At 40.1% G+C, this 6,110-nt stretch overlaps 1 protein-coding gene across 1 annotated transcript in view; it reads right to left on the bottom strand.

The window, feature by feature from the left end:
- Positions 1–4,792, bottom strand: part of MPO (myeloperoxidase) — a 25,040-nt gene extending 20,248 nt beyond the window's left edge. The window contains exon 1 of the mRNA XM_055399447.2: positions 4,416–4,792. The gene's annotated coding sequence lies outside the window, so the exon portion shown is untranslated. The remainder of the gene's footprint in view (positions 1–4,415) is intronic.
- Positions 4,793–6,110: the final 1,318 nt, after the last annotated feature.

Genomic DNA, 6,110 nt, shown 5'->3' on the forward strand with positions numbered 1-6,110 from the left:
CAGGTTTTATGCATTTTAAATGTTTAATAGATATTTCCAAAAAAGTAAAATTCTTGTAGGCAAAGATTAGAATCACATTATTGGTTCAGGTTTTACTTCTTTGATTAATAAATAGTTAGTTTGTGCATCATTTTAGTTGTATTTAGTTCTGTAAATTTCCTGTGTTTGGTTTTCTCCATTTTCCTACTGATTATCACTCTTTTTATTGAAGTGCAAAGTTATTATATGTTCTGGATAAGCAGTAATCTGTCACCTGTCATGTGTGTTGCTAATATTTTTTTACAGTCTTGTCACTTTTCATTAATTTTTTTGTAGGGTCTCAATTTTAACGTGGTCTGACTTATCAATCTTTTCCTCTATGGATTTTTCTTTTCAGATTTAAAAAGATCGACCCTTTTTCAAAAATCATAAATTTATATTTCCTCCTGTATATTTTTCCAAAAGCTTTGTTATTGTTGTCCAGTCTCTAAGTTGTGTCTGACTCTTCGTGACCCCGTGGACTGCAGCACGCCAGGCTTCCCTGTCCTTCACTATCTTCTGGAGCTTGCTCAAACTCATGTCCATTAAGTCGGTGATGCTATCCAATCATCTCATCCCCTGTCGCCCCCTTCTTCTCCTGCCCTCAGTCTTTCCCAGCATCAGAGTCTTTTCCAGTGAGTCAGTTCTTTGCATCAGGTGACGAAAGTATTGGAGCTTAGATTGCTAAACCATCTGGAATTTTTGTGAGTGAAGAGTGTAAGGGAGAGTGAAGTGAAGTGAATTCGCTCAGTAGTGTCCGACTCTTTGCGACCCCATGGACTGTAGCCCACCAGGCTCCTCTGTCCATGAGAATCTCCAGGCAAGAATACTGGGGTGGGTTGCCATTTCCTTCTCCAGGGGATCTTCCCGACCCTGGGATCGAACCCGGGTCTCCCGCATTGGGGGCAGACGCTTTACCCTCTGAGCCACCAGGGAAGGAGAGAGCTACCTTCGTCTCTTTTCCGATGGAAAACCAGGTGTCCCAATGCCTTTACCTGAATAATCTGTTATTTCTCCACTGAGCTGAGATGCTACTTTTATCATTTCCCATAAATGTGTGTGTTTCTAGATTAGTCTGTTCTATTGATCTACTAGTCTATTTATCCATTTCTGTGTCAATACCTAATCATTGCAGTTGCCATAACTTTCTAATATGTTTTGATTTCTTATAAGATAAATTCTCCTTTCTTATTCTTCTTTTTCAAAAGAATCCTCAACATTCTAACATTGTGGTCTCTTGTGAATTTCTGAGTGTCTAGTTTCATGAGAAGGACAATAGGATTTTATTAATATTATATTCAATTTATGCATAAATTTGGTGACAATTGGCATCTTATGGTATTAAATCTTTCCATCCATGCACACTCATCCATTTAACATGTATTTACTTAGCATGTCTGTGCCAGTCCTGTTCTTGGTGCTGGGGCTACAGCAATTAACAAATTACCTGCTCTTGTGGAGTTTATATTCTTGAGAAATATAGTATACCATTTTATTTAAGTCTACTTTTATAGTCTTCATTGAAGTGTTATTATTTTACCCTCTTGTTAGGTTTATTCCTAAATGCTTTCTTTTTGAAAAATGTATATAAATTAGGTCACTGAGTTTCTGCACAGAACCTATAAAATCTATAATAATAAATATTCTCTTTCCCTTAAAAGCTTTCAGTGTAAGTATTTTTAAAGAAAAGAATTTAGCATATTTCTTTTGGTTTTCTTTAGACGGTAGATTCATAGAGCTGAAAAGCATTGGATGTTTTTTACCCTCTATTCTAGAAAGGTTGCACTTCCTACTTAATGAACAAGATTAAAAATTTTTAAAGAGTGAGCATTCAGACTTTTGTTAGTTTCAAATAATGACTTTCAAATTTGTTTAGAATAGTATGGTAAAAGTAAAGATGGGTTAAGTTACAAGACTACGTAAATATTTAATGGTTATTCAGTTAATTCCTTTTATACTTGTGATTTTTGGTGGAGGGGAAGGGCAGAGGGCTGGGATGGGTGGTAAGCTTCCATGAGACAAAGTTTTACAAAATGACACTAAAAATAAGAAGCACAAAACTCAAAGTAAAATAATTCAACAGCACCTTTATCAATCAGACAGACTAGTTAAAATTTAAAAGGATGGATAAAGCCAGTGCCAGACAATGTGTGAAAAAAATAAGTGTAGATTGGCTCTGTGCCATGAGATGGCAGTTTGGCACCATCAATCAAAATCTAAAATGCAACTTGCTCTGACTCAACATTTCTACTTCCAGAAAGGAATTTATTTTTCAGATGCATTCTTAGGAAAACAGAAAGATATCTGCTCAAGAGTGTTCATTTCAGCCTCATTTGCAACAACAGACTGTAAACAAGCCAAATGTCCTCAACAAATCGTTGCCATATTGTGGCACCTCTACATGACAGTGATGTATGCAGCCTTTAAGACTAACAAGTGAGGTCTATATGTAGCAATAAAGCTACGTCGGGACTTCCCTGGTGGGCCAGTGGCTGATAATCCATCTTGCATTTCAGAGGACGTGGGTTCGATCCCTGGTCCAGAAACTAAGGTTCCACTTGTCTCAAAGCAACTAAGCCCACCTGGTGTGACTACTGAAGCCCTTGAGGTCTGGAGCCCACAGCACAACTAGAGACTGTGCACTGCAACGAAAGATCCAGTTTGCTGCTGCTGAGACCCAGCACAGCTAAATAAATAAATTTTTTTTAAAAATAGTTTAAAAAAGAAAAGGATATTGCTGAAAAGAAAGAACTAGTTATAAAACATTGGTTGACTTGCTAAGTTGTGTCCAACTCTTGCAACCCCATGGACCGTAGCCCACCAGGCTCCTCTGTCCATGGGATTCTCCAGGCAAGAATACTGGAGTGGGTTGCCATTTCCTCCTCCAGGGGATCTTCCCAAACCAGGACTCAAACCTGGGTCTCCTGCATTGTAGGCAGGTTCTTTACCAACTGAGCTACAAGGGAAGCCCTTTAAAACATTGTACATAGCATAATGCAATTCATTCAAAGTACACACACTCACATGCCATGTATAGGCACACACATATTTTAAATATGTATAGAACATTCTAGAAGCAGACACAGAAGCCTGTTAGCAGTGGTTACCTTTGGGGAATGGAACTGAAAAGGCTGAGGCAGTGGAGGCTTTACTTTAAAGTCAATACCCCTCTGAGAGTTTTACTAGGAAATATATAATAATTTTACCACAAAAGATTAATAATATCTCCCTCCTCCTCAACCTCCCCCCAAAGTAGCAACTTTGATTTGTTGTACATAATCTGTGATTTTGGATTACTTTTTTTTTTTTGTAATTATTTTTTATTGGAGGCAAATTATTTTACAATATTATATTGGTTGGTTTTGCCATACATTGACATGAATTCGCCCCGGGTTTACATAAGTTCCCCCTCCTGAGATTTTGGATTACTTTTACTTTGATTTCTTAAAATGAATCAAATGTTATCAAAGATTGAAATGATAACCTTGGCACACATGGCATTTAGGATTAAGGGCCTCCCATGTGGGAGACTTTAGTATCGTGACTGATAATTTAAGTACAGCATTCAAGTCCAAATTTCTTTCTCTTCAATACTTGGAAGATTTGTGTTTGTTCAGTCAGTATGCTGTGCCCAGCTCTTTGCGATCCCATGGACTGCAGCACACCAATACTTGGAAGATATTGCTCTATTATCTTTATGCAAATAATATTGCAGTTAAGTTCTCTGTCACAAGTAGACTTCCAGCTCCTGAAATTCTGCTAACCCTGATTTCAGGCAAAGCAGAATTAATGTGGGTTACAGGATCCATGGGCTTCCCTGGTAGCTCAGATGGTAAAATGTGTGCCTACAATGTGGGAGACCTGGGTTCAATCCCTGGGTCGGGAAGATCCCCTGGAGACGGAAATGGCACCCCACTCCAGTATTCATGCCTGGAAAATCCCATGGACCAAAGAGCCTGGTGGGCTACAGTCCATGGGGTCCCAAAGAGTTGGACATGACTGAGCAACTTCACTTCACAGGATCCATCAGCCAAACTTGACCGTGGAGATGTCATGGAAGTGAGACACGGAAGCGAAATTGTTGTAGAACAAGAAAATAACAAGAGCTGTGGGAAACTCCCAGGGAGACAGAAGGATCCTGGAACCTGGTGGGGAAGGCAGAGAGCAGATAAAACCAGGACCAGGCATCTCCAGCAGGGGGTGGGGCTAAGGAGAACTTTCTAGTCATGCCCTCCTCTCTGCAGGGACTGCAGGCAGGAAAAAGCCCCTTGCGGCCAACGGAAGTGTGTGAGAGAGGCGTTACGCAGTGGTTCTGGATCCTGGTCACATTCAGAAACAAGAGGGCCTTTCCTCTGCCCTGAGGACCGGAGTTCCATGACCCAAGGGGAGGTTCTTACCTTAACAGAGAGTGGAGACTCCGTAACGGGTAAGGACCCATGGCTGAGGGCAGGTAGGAAACGGAGAATGGATGAGCCCGGATGTAAACCCCAGCATCTCTCTTGCACGTGAGCCTCCCCCCATCGCCGCTTCTCTTCACCCAGGACACACTCCTCAACTCAGCACAAGGGGCTCAGCCTAGAGAGTAGGCGTTCATCCTCCTCCCAGCTCACGACCACGTAGAATTTATCCCAGGAAAAGTAAAGTCGGTTTAGCACTCCAAAATCAGAGAGATTCGCCACAACTAAGAAAAATGGGGCAATCTCTCATTAGATGCCAGAAGGCATCTGACACAATCCAACACCCATCAGTGATTGTTCAAAAACAAGACTTCTCTGCAGGTGTGAGAAAAGAGAACTGTCTACACACTGCTGGGGAGTGGGGGCAGGGCGAATGCAAACTGGTGCCGCCACGAGAGAAAACAGTATGGAGGTTCCTTAAGAAACTAGAATAAATAGGGACTTCCCCGGCCATCCAGCGATTAGGTCTCGGTGTTTTCACTGTCTGGCCTGGTTCAGTCCCTGCTGGGGGAACTGAGTCCAGCAAGCCGCATGGCCTGGCCAAAAGAAACCTAAAAATAGAGTTGCCATATGATCTAGTAATACCTAGGCATATATCCAGAGAAAACTATAATTCAAAGAGATACATGCAGGACTTCCCTGGTGGTCCAATGGTTAAGAATCTGCCTGCCAGTGGGGTTCAATCCCTGGACCAGGAAGAACCCACAGGTCATGGATCAACTAAGTCCATGCACAGCAATTGCTGAAGCCCACACTCTCCAGAGCCTGTGCTCCACAGCAAGAGACGCCGTGGCAATGAGAAGCCTGTGCTCTAAAATGAAGAGTAACCCCGTGCTCGCCACAACTCGAGAAAGCCCATGTGTGGCAACGAAGACCCAGCACAACCAAAAATAAACAAATAATAAAAAAAAGAAAAGTAGAATAATAAAAAATTGGAAAAAATAAAATAAAAAAATTTTACAAAAGACATGTGCACCCCAATGTTCACAGCAGCACTTTTTACAATAGTCAAGACAAAGAAACAACCTAAATGTCCATAAGCAAGTGAATGGATAAAGATACGTGTACACAATGGAATATTACTCAGCCATAAAAAAGAATGAAATAATGCCATTTGCGGCAACCTGGGTAGACCTAGAGATTATTATGCTAAGCCTGAAGTAAGTCAGGCAGAGACAGACAAATATATGATATCACTTGCATGTGGAATGTAAAATATGATACAAATGAATTTATTTGCAAAACAGAAACAGACTCACAGACATAGAAAACAAACTCACGGTTACCAGAGGGGAAATCTGAGGAGGGAAAAATTAGGAGTTTGGGATTAGCAAATGTAAGCTACTATATATAAAATAGATAAAAAACAAGCTCTTACTGTATAGTACAGGGAACTGTATTCAATATTTTCTAATAAGTCATTATGGAAAAGAACTTGAAAAAGAATATATATATTAAAAAATAAAAATAAATTAATACTGATTCTCTTAATTTTTAATTAATTAAATTTTTGAAGTACAGTTGATTTAAAATGCTGTGTTAGTTTCTGGTGTACAGCAAAGTGATTCAGTTATATATCATTTTTTTAGATTCTCTTCCTTTATAGGTTATTACAAAATATTGGGTGTAGTTTCC

The sequence above is a fragment of the Moschus berezovskii genome, chromosome 20, assembly GCF_049115385.1.
Source record: "Moschus berezovskii isolate FMDL1 chromosome 20, NW_MosBer_1.0, whole genome shotgun sequence".
NCBI classification, from domain to species: Eukaryota; Metazoa; Chordata; class Mammalia; order Artiodactyla; family Moschidae; genus Moschus; species Moschus berezovskii.